Source organism: Hyla sarda, unplaced genomic scaffold (assembly GCF_029499605.1).
Source record: "Hyla sarda isolate aHylSar1 unplaced genomic scaffold, aHylSar1.hap1 scaffold_447, whole genome shotgun sequence".
Classification (NCBI taxonomy): domain Eukaryota; kingdom Metazoa; phylum Chordata; class Amphibia; order Anura; family Hylidae; genus Hyla; species Hyla sarda.
In genome coordinates, this window is record NW_026610460.1 from 18,711 (window position 1) to 32,182 (window position 13,472).

Sequence of the window (13,472 nt, forward strand, 5' to 3'; positions counted from 1 at the left end):
AGAATAATACGCCCAGAAAAGAGGCGAAAAGGAGAAAAACGTAAAAAAACGTGAAAAAAAAGTAAGAGGAAGAGAAGGGAAAAAAAGGTGGAAATGGGTTTAAAAGTGATTTCGGCGGAGAAATATATATATATATATATATATATATATATATATATATATATATACGCGCACACACACACATATATATAAACGTATTCTCCGTTGAGATATTGCAGCCGCTGCTGTGTCCAGGCCCAGGAGCCTTAGCACTGTGCTGTGATGTCACTCAATACCACTGACATCACTAGGTGTAAACAACATCTCTCCTTTGCTGTGTATGTGACTATGGAGCTGTTTGGTGATGTCGTCTATTATGGCCTTCATAGAAGCAACAGGAGATTGTTGCATCCATCTAGAACCCTCAGAACTACAGTGCTATGATGTCACTCACTTCCACAGGCCTTGCAGAGTGTAAACAACAACAACCCAGCTTTGTTGTGTATGTAACCATAGGGATTGTGATGTCACCTAGAACCTTCACAGCAGCGACAGCTTTATGAGGAGCATCAGCACTGCTCTGCCTGAGCAGAACCATCACCGCCATAGGTTGTCAAATAACCCGGATTTAACCCACACAGGTAAGTCCAATGGGGTGCAGGCATGTCCTCTATGCTTACAGCTTCCCGTGGGTGTTGGTTTGATACCGTTTGGGGACAGCCAAGGAGGCATCTGCAGGCAACAAAGGTAGGTGTGTGCTTGTGTGTGTGTTTCCTATGCAGATCCTAAGCCCAGTGTCACATGCAAGTAGGAGGAGTAAGAAGGGTTCCTGGCAAATCCGGGTTATGGATTGCATTTAAAAAGGCCCCGTGGGAGTGCAATGGGCCCCTGTCTTGCTGCTTAGCAATAATGGTATGGGTTTAGGTTCTGCTGTGTGTACTGGTGGTTGACTGCCCCCCAGCCCAGAGTGTGCATGGAAAATTGTCTGGCAGCCTCCCTGACAGCAAGCAGTGATAGTGCCCATGAAGGGGACCTTGTTGGGCCCGCCCCTTTCACGGTTATCGCTTCTCGGCCTTTTGGCTAAGATCAAGTGTAGTATCTGTTCTTATCAGTTTAATATCTGATACGTCCCCTATCTGGGGACCATATATTAAATGGATTTTTGAGAACGGGGGCCGATTTCGAAGCTTGCTTCCGTCGCCCTATGCATTGACCCGATATGGCAGTATCTTCGGGTACAGTGCACCACCCCCTTACAGGGTTAAAAAGAAAGATTCCTACTTTCATTGCTACCTGCTTGCTGGCTAGCCAGCTAGCCAGCCCTGTGGGCCTCTGCTGCTGCTGCTGCTGCTGCTGCAGCCAAAAAACAAAAGGTGGTGCTGCTGCTGCTTCTGCTGCTTCTGCTTGTGTCTGGCCGCTGTTGGAGCGTCCAGGCACAGGACTTCTGCTGCTGCTGACTAAATGGCCTCCTTAATTGGATCATTTGAGTAGCCAGCACACCTGTGCAGGTAGGGCATGACATGATAGGCAGCTGCCTTGATAGCGGGTGGGTGCTGAATGTTCCTAATTGACAAAATAAGATTAATGCTTATGAAGAAATATAAAATCTCATCCCTTCCCCAATATCGCGCCACACCCCTACCCCTTAATTCCCTGGTTGAACTTGATGGACATATGTCTTTTTTCGACCGTACTAACTATGTAACTATGTAACATAACATGGGGGGGTCTCCTGGCTGTTCACACAGGTGTGTCATTGCTGTACATTGACCATGCATTGCTTCTGTGGTATTGCAAAGGCAAAGACAAATGCTTCCAGCCATCCATTGCACTAATGGATTGGTCATCAGCTGGCTGTCTATGTCCCGCATCAATATAGACCAAAGTACAGAGGGTTAGGCTATGCTATAGTGCACCTACCTGATGCATCAGAAGGTGCGAGGCCCTTGCTAAATTCTGTGCACAGACTTTGAGATCTATGCTTTAGACTGTATCTAAACCTGCTCCAACATGGACTGACATTCTGGCCTACTTTCAGCCGATGCGACTTGTCTGTCGCTGAACAGTCGCTTTTTATGTATTCAGCACCTATGTATAATGTTGTAAAAATGCTCTAGAAGCTAAAGTCGCAGAAATGTCACACATATTTGGCCTGCAACTTTCTGTGCGACAAATTCAGACAGGAAAAATCAGTATAAATCCTTAGAAAATTATCCCCCAGTGTCTCCATCTGCTGGCGGTATTGAATAAGCATTGCTGCACTGATGGGGTATGCATTAGACGAAAAAAAAGAAGAAAAAGAAGAATAATACGCCCAGAAAAGAGGCGAAAAGGAGAAAAACGTAAAAAAACGTGAAAAAAAAGTAAGAGGAAGAGAAGGGAAAAAAAGGTGGAAATGGGTTTAAAAGTGATTTCGGCGGAGAAATATATATATATATATATATATATATATATATATATATATACGCGCACACACACACATATATATAAACGTATTCTCCGTTGAGATATTGCAGCCGCTGCTGTGTCCAGGCCCAGGAGCCTTAGCACTGTGCTGTGATGTCACTCAATACCACTGACATCACTAGGTGTAAACAACATCTCTCCTTTGCTGTGTATGTGACTATGGAGCTGTTTGGTGATGTCGTCTATTATGGCCTTCATAGAAGCAACAGGAGATTGTTGCATCCATCTAGAACCCTCAGAACTACAGTGCTATGATGTCACTCACTTCCACAGGCCTTGCAGAGTGTAAACAACAACAACCCAGCTTTGTTGTGTATGTAACCATAGGGATTGTGATGTCACCTAGAACCTTCACAGCAGCGACAGCTTTATGAGGAGCATCAGCACTGCTCTGCCTGAGCAGAACCATCACCGCCATAGGTTGTCAAATAACCCGGATTTAACCCACACAGGTAAGTCCAATGGGGTGCAGGCATGTCCTCTATGCTTACAGCTTCCCGTGGGTGTTGGTTTGATACCGTTTGGGGACAGCCAAGGAGGCATCTGCAGGCAACAAAGGTAGGTGTGTGCTTGTGTGTGTGTTTCCTATGCAGATCCTAAGCCCAGTGTCACATGCAAGTAGGAGGAGTAAGAAGGGTTCCTGGCAAATCCGGGTTATGGATTGCATTTAAAAAGGCCCCGTGGGAGTGCAATGGGCCCCTGTCTTGCTGCTTAGCAATAATGGTATGGGTTTAGGTTCTGCTGTGTGTACTGGTGGTTGACTGCCCCCCAGCCCAGAGTGTGCATGGAAAATTGTCTGGCAGCCTCCCTGACAGCAAGCAGTGATAGTGCCCATGAAGGGGACCTTGTTGGGCCCGCCCCTTTCACGGTTATCGCTTCTCGCCCTTTTGGCTAAGATCAAGTGTAGTATCTGTTCTTATCAGTTTAATATCTGATACGTCCCCTATCTGGGGACCATATATTAAATGGATTTTTGAGAACGGGGGCCGATTTCGAAGCTTGCTTCCGTCGCCCTATGCATTGACCCGATATGGCAGTATCTTCGGGTACAGTGCACCACCCCCTTACAGGGTTAAAAAGAAAGATTCCTACTTTCATTGCTACCTGCTTGCTGGCTAGCCAGCTAGCCAGCCCTGTGGGCCTTGCTGCTGCTGCTGCTGCTGCTGCAGCCAAAAAACAAAAGGTGGTGCTGCTGCTGCTTCTGCTGCTTCTGCTTGTGTCTGGCCGCTGTTGGAGCGTCCAGGCACAGGACTTCTGCTGCTGCTGACTAAATGGCCTCCTTAATTGGATCATTTGAGTAGCCAGCACACCTGTGCAGGTAGGGCATGACATGATAGGCAGCTGCCTTGATAGCGGGTGGGTGCTGAATGTTCCTAATTGACAAAATAAGATTAATGCTTATGAAGAAATATAAAATCTCATCCCTTCCCCAATATCGCGCCACACCCCTACCCCTTAATTCCCTGGTTGAACTTGATGGACATATGTCTTTTTTCGACCGTACTAACTATGTAACTATGTAACATAACATGGGGGGGTCTCCTGGCTGTTCACACAGGTGTGTCATTGCTGTACATTGACCATGCATTGCTTCTGTGGTATTGCAAAGGCAAAGACAAATGCTTCCAGCCATCCATTGCACTAATGGATTGGTCATCAGCTGGCTGTCTATGTCCCGCATCAATATAGACCAAAGTACAGAGGGTTAGGCTATGCTATAGTGCACCTACCTGATGCATCAGAAGGTGCGAGGCCCTTGCTAAATTCTGTGCACAGACTTTGAGATCTATGCTTTAGACTGTATCTAAACCTGCTCCAACATGGACTGACATTCTGGCCTACTTTCAGCCGATGCGACTTGTCTGTCGCTGAACAGTCGCTTTTTATGTATTCAGCACCTATGTATAATGTTGTAAAAATGCTCTAGAAGCTAAAGTCGCAGAAATGTCACACATATTTGGCCTGCAACTTTCTGTGCGACAAATTCAGACAGGAAAAATCAGTATAAATCCTTAGAAAATTATCCCCCAGTGTCTCCATCTGCTGGCGGTATTGAATAAGCATTGCTGCACTGATGGGGTATGCATTAGACGAAAAAAAAGAAGAAAAAGAAGAATAATACGCCCAGAAAAGAGGCGAAAAGGAGAAAAACGTAAAAAAACGTGAAAAAAAAGTAAGAGGAAGAGAAGGGAAAAAAAGGTGGAAATGGGTTTAAAAGTGATTTCGGCGGAGAAATATATATATATATATATATATATATATATATATATATATATATATACGCGCACACACACACATATATATAAACGTATTCTCCGTTGAGATATTGCAGCCGCTGCTGTGTCCAGGCCCAGGAGCCTTAGCACTGTGCTGTGATGTCACTCAATACCACTGACATCACTAGGTGTAAACAACATCTCTCCTTTGCTGTGTATGTGACTATGGAGCTGTTTGGTGATGTCGTCTATTATGGCCTTCATAGAAGCAACAGGAGATTGTTGCATCCATCTAGAACCCTCAGAACTACAGTGCTATGATGTCACTCACTTCCACAGGCCTTGCAGAGTGTAAACAACAACAACCCAGCTTTGTTGTGTATGTAACCATAGGGATTGTGATGTCACCTAGAACCTTCACAGCAGCGACAGCTTTATGAGGAGCATCAGCACTGCTCTGCCTGAGCAGAACCATCACCGCCATAGGTTGTCAAATAACCCGGATTTAACCCACACAGGTAAGTCCAATGGGGTGCAGGCATGTCCTCTATGCTTACAGCTTCCCGTGGGTGTTGGTTTGATACCGTTTGGGGACAGCCAAGGAGGCATCTGCAGGCAACAAAGGTAGGTGTGTGCTTGTGTGTGTGTTTCCTATGCAGATCCTAAGCCCAGTGTCACATGCAAGTAGGAGGAGTAAGAAGGGTTCCTGGCAAATCCGGGTTATGGATTGCATTTAAAAAGGCCCCGTGGGAGTGCAATGGGCCCCTGTCTTGCTGCTTAGCAATAATGGTATGGGTTTAGGTTCTGCTGTGTGTACTGGTGGTTGACTGCCCCCCAGCCCAGAGTGTGCATGGAAAATTGTCTGGCAGCCGCCTCCTGACAGCAAGCAGTGATAGTGCCCATGAAGGGGACCTTGTTGGGCCCGCCCCTTTCACGGTTATCGCTTCTCGGCCTTTTGGCTAAGATCAAGTGTAGTATCTGTTCTTATCAGTTTAATATCTGATACGTCCCCTATCTGGGGACCATATATTAAATGGATTTTTGAGAACGGGGGCCGATTTCGAAGCTTGCTTCCGTCGCCCTATGCATTGACCCGATATGGCAGTATCTTCGGGTACAGTGCACCACCCCCTTACAGGGTTAAAAAGAAAGATTCCTACTTTCATTGCTACCTGCTTGCTGGCTAGCCAGCTAGCCAGCCCTGTGGGCCTTGCTGCTGCTGCTGCTGCTGCTGCAGCCAAAAAACAAAAGGTGGTGCTGCTGCTGCTTCTGCTGCTTCTGCTTGTGTCTGGCCGCTGTTGGAGCGTCCAGGCACAGGACTTCTGCTGCTGCTGACTAAATGGCCTCCTTAATTGGATCATTTGAGTAGCCAGCACACCTGTGCAGGTAGGGCATGACATGATAGGCAGCTGCCTTGATAGCGGGTGGGTGCTGAATGTTCCTAATTGACAAAATAAGATTAATGCTTATGAAGAAATATAAAATCTCATCCCTTCCCCAATATCGCGCCACACCCCTACCCCTTAATTCCCTGGTTGAACTTGATGGACATATGTCTTTTTTCGACCGTACTAACTATGTAACTATGTAACATAACATGGGGGGGTCTCCTGGCTGTTCACACAGGTGTGTCATTGCTGTACATTGACCATGCATTGCTTCTGTGGTATTGCAAAGGCAAAGACAAATGCTTCCAGCCATCCATTGCACTAATGGATTGGTCATCAGCTGGCTGTCTATGTCCCGCATCAATATAGACCAAAGTACAGAGGGTTAGGCTATGCTATAGTGCACCTACCTGATGCATCAGAAGGTGCGAGGCCCTTGCTAAATTCTGTGCACAGACTTTGAGATCTATGCTTTAGACTGTATCTAAACCTGCTCCAACATGGACTGACATTCTGGCCTACTTTCAGCCGATGCGACTTGTCTGTCGCTGAACAGTCGCTTTTTATGTATTCAGCACCTATGTATAATGTTGTAAAAATGCTCTAGAAGCTAAAGTCGCAGAAATGTCACACATATTTGGCCTGCAACTTTCTGTGCGACAAATTCAGACAGGAAAAATCAGTATAAATCCTTAGAAAATTATCCCCCAGTGTCTCCATCTGCTGGCGGTATTGAATAAGCATTGCTGCACTGATGGGGTATGCATTAGACGAAAAAAAAGAAGAAAAAGAAGAATAATACGCCCAGAAAAGAGGCGAAAAGGAGAAAAACGTAAAAAAACGTGAAAAAAAAGTAAGAGGAAGAGAAGGGAAAAAAAGGTGGAAATGGGTTTAAAAGTGATTTCGGCGGAGAAATATATATATATATATATATATATATATATATATATATACGCGCACACACACACATATATATATAAACGTATTCTCCGTTGAGATATTGCAGCCGCTGCTGTGTCCAGGCCCAGGAGCCTTAGCACTGTGCTGTGATGTCACTCAATACCACTGACATCACTAGGTGTAAACAACATCTCTCCTTTGCTGTGTATGTGACTATGGAGCTGTTTGGTGATGTCGTCTATTATGGCCTTCATAGAAGCAACAGGAGATTGTTGCATCCATCTAGAACCCTCAGAACTACAGTGCTATGATGTCACTCACTTCCACAGGCCTTGCAGAGTGTAAACAACAACAACCCAGCTTTGTTGTGTATGTAACCATAGGGATTGTGATGTCACCTAGAACCTTCACAGCAGCGACAGCTTTATGAGGAGCATCAGCACTGCTCTGCCTGAGCAGAACCATCACCGCCATAGGTTGTCAAATAACCCGGATTTAACCCACACAGGTAAGTCCAATGGGGTGCAGGCATGTCCTCTATGCTTACAGCTTCCCGTGGGTGTTGGTTTGATACCGTTTGGGGACAGCCAAGGAGGCATCTGCAGGCAACAAAGGTAGGTGTGTGCTTGTGTGTGTGTTTCCTATGCAGATCCTAAGCCCAGTGTCACATGCAAGTAGGAGGAGTAAGAAGGGTTCCTGGCAAATCCGGGTTATGGATTGCATTTAAAAAGGCCCCGTGGGAGTGCAATGGGCCCCTGTCTTGCTGCTTAGCAATAATGGTATGGGTTTAGGTTCTGCTGTGTGTACTGGTGGTTGACTGCCCCCCAGCCCAGAGTGTGCATGGAAAATTGTCTGGCAGCCTCCCTGACAGCAAGCAGTGATAGTGCCCATGAAGGGGACCTTGTTGGGCCCGCCCCTTTCACGGTTATCGCTTCTCGGCCTTTTGGCTAAGATCAAGTGTAGTATCTGTTCTTATCAGTTTAATATCTGATACGTCCCCTATCTGGGGACCATATATTAAATGGATTTTTGAGAACGGGGGCCGATTTCGAAGCTTGCTTCCGTCGCCCTATGCATTGACCCGATATGGCAGTATCTTCGGGTACAGTGCACCACCCCCTTACAGGGTTAAAAAGAAAGATTCCTACTTTCATTGCTACCTGCTTGCTGGCTAGCCAGCTAGCCAGCCCTATGGGCCTTGCTGCTGCTGCTGCTGCTGCAGCCAAAAAACAAAAGGTGGTGCTGCTGCTGCTTCTGCTGCTTCTGCTTGTGTCTGGCCGCTGTTGGAGCGTCCAGGCACAGGACTTCTGCTGCTGCTGACTAAATGGCCTCCTTAATTGGATCATTTGAGTAGCCAGCACACCTGTGCAGGTAGGGCATGACATGATAGGCAGCTGCCTTGATAGCGGGTGGGTGCTGAATGTTCCTAATTGACAAAATAAGATTAATGCTTATGAAGAAATATAAAATCTCATCCCTTCCCCAATATCGCGCCACACCCCTACCCCTTAATTCCCTGGTTGAACTTGATGGACATATGTCTTTTTTCGACCGTACTAACTATGTAACTATGTAACATAACATGGGGGGGTCTCCTGGCTGTTCACACAGGTGTGTCATTGCTGTACATTGACCATGCATTGCTTCTGTGGTATTGCAAAGGCAAAGACAAATGCTTCCAGCCATCCATTGCACTAATGGATTGGTCATCAGCTGGCTGTCTATGTCCCGCATCAATATAGACCAAAGTACAGAGGGTTAGGCTATGCTATAGTGCACCTACCTGATGCATCAGAAGGTGCGAGGCCCTTGCTAAATTCTGTGCACAGACTTTGAGATCTATGCTTTAGACTGTATCTAAACCTGCTCCAACATGGACTGACATTCTGGCCTACTTTCAGCCGATGCGACTTGTCTGTCGCTGAACAGTCGCTTTTTATGTATTCAGCACCTATGTATAATGTTGTAAAAATGCTCTAGAAGCTAAAGTCGCAGAAATGTCACACATATTTGGCCTGCAACTTTCTGTGCGACAAATTCAGACAGGAAAAATCAGTATAAATCCTTAGAAAATTATCCCCCAGTGTCTCCATCTGCTGGCGGTATTGAATAAGCATTGCTGCACTGATGGGGTATGCATTAGACGAAAAAAAAGAAGAAAAAGAAGAATAATACGCCCAGAAAAGAGGCGAAAAGGAGAAAAACGTAAAAAAACGTGAAAAAAAAGTAAGAGGAAGAGAAGGGAAAAAAAGGTGGAAATGGGTTTAAAAGTGATTTCGGCGGAGAAATATATATATATATATATATATATATATATATATATATATATATATATATACGCGCACACACACACATATATATAAACGTATTCTCCGTTGAGATATTGCAGCCGCTGCTGTGTCCAGGCCCAGGAGCCTTAGCACTGTGCTGTGATGTCACTCAATACCACTGACATCACTAGGTGTAAACAACATCTCTCCTTTGCTGTGTATGTGACTATGGAGCTGTTTGGTGATGTCGTCTATTATGGCCTTCATAGAAGCAACAGGAGATTGTTGCATCCATCTAGAACCCTCAGAACTACAGTGCTATGATGTCACTCACTTCCACAGGCCTTGCAGAGTGTAAACAACAACAACCCAGCTTTGTTGTGTATGTAACCATAGGGATTGTGATGTCACCTAGAACCTTCACAGCAGCGACAGCTTTATGAGGAGCATCAGCACTGCTCTGCCTGAGCAGAACCATCACCGCCATAGGTTGTCAAATAACCCGGATTTAACCCACACAGGTAAGTCCAATGGGGTGCAGGCATGTCCTCTATGCTTACAGCTTCCCGTGGGTGTTGGTTTGATACCGTTTGGGGACAGCCAAGGAGGCATCTGCAGGCAACAAAGGTAGGTGTGTGCTTGTGTGTGTGTTTCCTATGCAGATCCTAAGCCCAGTGTCACATGCAAGTAGGAGGAGTAAGAAGGGTTCCTGGCAAATCCGGGTTATGGATTGCATTTAAAAAGGCCCCGTGGGAGTGCAATGGGCCCCTGTCTTGCTGCTTAGCAATAATGGTATGGGTTTAGGTTCTGCTGTGTGTACTGGTGGTTGACTGCCCCCCAGCCCAGAGTGTGCATGGAAAATTGTCTGGCAGCCTCCCTGACAGCAAGCAGTGATAGTGCCCATGAAGGGGACCTTGTTGGGCCCGCCCCTTTCACGGTTATCGCTTCTCGGCCTTTTGGCTAAGATCAAGTGTAGTATCTGTTCTTATCAGTTTAATATCTGATACGTCCCCTATCTGGGGACCATATATTAAATGGATTTTTGAGAACGGGGGCCGATTTCGAAGCTTGCTTCCGTCGCCCTATGCATTGACCCGATATGGCAGTATCTTCGGGTACAGTGCACCACCCCCTTACAGGGTTAAAAAGAAAGATTCCTACTTTCATTGCTACCTGCTTGCTGGCTAGCCAGCTAGCCAGCCCTGTGGGCCTTGCTGCTGCTGCTGCTGCTGCTGCAGCCAAAAAACAAAAGGTGGTGCTGCTGCTGCTTCTGCTGCTTCTGCTTGTGTCTGGCCGCTGTTGGAGCGTCCAGGCACAGGACTTCTGCTGCTGCTGACTAAATGGCCTCCTTAATTGGATCATTTGAGTAGCCAGCACACCTGTGCAGGTAGGGCATGACATGATAGGCAGCTGCCTTGATAGCGGGTGGGTGCTGAATGTTCCTAATTGACAAAATAAGATTAATGCTTATGAAGAAATATAAAATCTCATCCCTTCCCCAATATCGCGCCACACCCCTACCCCTTAATTCCCTGGTTGAACTTGATGGACATATGTCTTTTTTCGACCGTACTAACTATGTAACTATGTAACATAACATGGGGGGGTCTCCTGGCTGTTCACACAGGTGTGTCATTGCTGTACATTGACCATGCATTGCTTCTGTGGTATTGCAAAGGCAAAGACAAATGCTTCCAGCCATCCATTGCACTAATGGATTGGTCATCAGCTGGCTGTCTATGTCCCGCATCAATATAGACCAAAGTACAGAGGGTTAGGCTATGCTATAGTGCACCTACCTGATGCATCAGAAGGTGCGAGGCCCTTGCTAAATTCTGTGCACAGACTTTGAGATCTATGCTTTAGACTGTATCTAAACCTGCTCCAACATGGACTGACATTCTGGCCTACTTTCAGCCGATGCGACTTGTCTGTCGCTGAACAGTCGCTTTTTATGTATTCAGCACCTATGTATAATGTTGTAAAAATGCTCTAGAAGCTAAAGTCGCAGAAATGTCACACATATTTGGCCTGCAACTTTCTGTGCGACAAATTCAGACAGGAAAAATCAGTATAAATCCTTAGAAAATTATCCCCCAGTGTCTCCATCTGCTGGCGGTATTGAATAAGCATTGCTGCACTGATGGGGTATGCATTAGACGAAAAAAAAGAAGAAAAAGAAGAATAATACGCCCAGAAAAGAGGCGAAAAGGAGAAAAACGTAAAAAAACGTGAAAAAAAAGTAAGAGGAAGAGAAGGGAAAAAAAGGTGGAAATGGGTTTAAAAGTGATTTCGGCGGAGAAATATATATATATATATATATATATATATATATATATATATATATATATACGCGCACACACACACATATATATAAACGTATTCTCCGTTGAGATATTGCAGCCGCTGCTGTGTCCAGGCCCAGGAGCCTTAGCACTGTGCTGTGATGTCACTCAATACCACTGACATCACTAGGTGTAAACAACATCTCTCCTTTGCTGTGTATGTGACTATGGAGCTGTTTGGTGATGTCGTCTATTATGGCCTTCATAGAAGCAACAGGAGATTGTTGCATCCATCTAGAACCCTCAGAACTACAGTGCTATGATGTCACTCACTTCCACAGGCCTTGCAGAGTGTAAACAACAACAACCCAGCTTTGTTGTGTATGTAACCATAGGGATTGTGATGTCACCTAGAACCTTCACAGCAGCGACAGCTTTATGAGGAGCATCAGCACTGCTCTGCCTGAGCAGAACCATCACCGCCATAGGTTGTCAAATAACCCGGATTTAACCCACACAGGTAAGTCCAATGGGGTGCAGGCATGTCCTCTATGCTTACAGCTTCCCGTGGGTGTTGGTTTGATACCGTTTGGGGACAGCCAAGGAGGCATCTGCAGGCAACAAAGGTAGGTGTGTGCTTGTGTGTGTGTTTCCTATGCAGATCCTAAGCCCAGTGTCACATGCAAGTAGGAGGAGTAAGAAGGGTTCCTGGCAAATCCGGGTTATGGATTGCATTTAAAAAGGCCCCGTGGGAGTGCAATGGGCCCCTGTCTTGCTGCTTAGCAATAATGGTATGGGTTTAGGTTCTGCTGTGTGTACTGGTGGTTGACTGCCCCCCAGCCCAGAGTGTGCATGGAAAATTGTCTGGCAGCCTCCCTGACAGCAAGCAGTGATAGTGCCCATGAAGGGGACCTTGTTGGGCCCGCCCCTTTCACGGTTATCGCTTCTCGGCCTTTTGGCTAAGATCAAGTGTAGTATCTGTTCTTATCAGTTTAATATCTGATACGTCCCCTATCTGGGGACCATATATTAAATGGATTTTTGAGAACGGGGGCCGATTTCGAAGCTTGCTTCCGTCGCCCTATGCATTGACCCGATATGGCAGTATCTTCGGGTACAGTGCACCACCCCCTTACAGGGTTAAAAAGAAAGATTCCTACTTTCATTGCTACCTGCTTGCTGGCTAGCCAGCTAGCCAGCCCTGTGGGCCTTGCTGCTGCTGCTGCTGCTGCTGCAGCCAAAAAACAAAAGGTGGTGCTGCTGCTGCTTCTGCTGCTTCTGCTTGTGTCTGGCCGCTGTTGGAGCGTCCAGGCACAGGACTTCTGCTGCTGCTGACTAAATGGCCTCCTTAATTGGATCATTTGAGTAGCCAGCACACCTGTGCAGGTAGGGCATGACATGATAGGCAGCTGCCTTGATAGCGGGTGGGTGCTGAATGTTCCTAATTGACAAAATAAGATTAATGCTTATGAAGAAATATAAAATCTCATCCCTTCCCCAATATCGCGCCACACCCCTACCCCTTAATTCCCTGGTTGAACTTGATGGACATATGTCTTTTTTCGACCGTACTAACTATGTAACTATGTAACATAACATGGGGGGGTCTCCTGGCTGTTCACACAGGTGTGTCATTGCTGTACATTGACCATGCATTGCTTCTGTGGTATTGCAAAGGCAAAGACAAATGCTTCCAGCCATCCATTGCACTAATGGATTGGTCATCAGCTGGCTGTCTATGTCCCGCATCAATATAGACCAAAGTACAGAGGGTTAGGCTATGCTATAGTGCACCTACCTGATGCATCAGAAGGTGCGAGGCCCTTGCTAAATTCTGTGCACAGACTTTGAGATCTATGCTTTAGACTGTATCTAAACCTGCTCCAACATGGACTGACATTCTGGCCTACTTTCAGCCGATGCGACTTGTCTGTCGCTGAACAGTCGCTTTTTATGTATTCAGCACCT

The 13,472-nt window shown here is 46.1% G+C and overlaps 6 non-coding genes across 6 annotated transcripts; all 6 read left to right on the top strand.

Annotated features, from left to right (window-relative positions):
• Window positions 1-1,039: 1,039 nt before the first annotated feature.
• Window positions 1,040-1,230, top strand: LOC130335066 (U2 spliceosomal RNA). The gene has a single exon (XR_008876771.1). It is a non-coding gene; the product is annotated as a U2 spliceosomal RNA (small nuclear RNA).
• A 2,086-nt stretch (window positions 1,231-3,316) lies between these two features.
• Window positions 3,317-3,507, top strand: LOC130335060 (U2 spliceosomal RNA). The gene has a single exon (XR_008876768.1). It is a non-coding gene; the product is annotated as a U2 spliceosomal RNA (small nuclear RNA).
• A 2,093-nt stretch (window positions 3,508-5,600) lies between these two features.
• On the top strand, window positions 5,601-5,791 carry LOC130335077 (U2 spliceosomal RNA). The gene has a single exon (XR_008876774.1). It is a non-coding gene; the product is annotated as a U2 spliceosomal RNA (small nuclear RNA).
• A 2,085-nt stretch (window positions 5,792-7,876) lies between these two features.
• Window positions 7,877-8,067, top strand: LOC130335078 (U2 spliceosomal RNA). Its single transcript, XR_008876775.1, has one exon. It is a non-coding gene; the product is annotated as a U2 spliceosomal RNA (small nuclear RNA).
• A 2,092-nt stretch (window positions 8,068-10,159) lies between these two features.
• On the top strand, window positions 10,160-10,350 carry LOC130335079 (U2 spliceosomal RNA). The gene has a single exon (XR_008876776.1). It is a non-coding gene; the product is annotated as a U2 spliceosomal RNA (small nuclear RNA).
• Window positions 10,351-12,443: 2,093 nt separating this feature from the next.
• LOC130335081 (U2 spliceosomal RNA) lies at window positions 12,444-12,634 on the top strand. Its single transcript, XR_008876777.1, has one exon. It is a non-coding gene; the product is annotated as a U2 spliceosomal RNA (small nuclear RNA).
• Window positions 12,635-13,472: the final 838 nt, after the last annotated feature.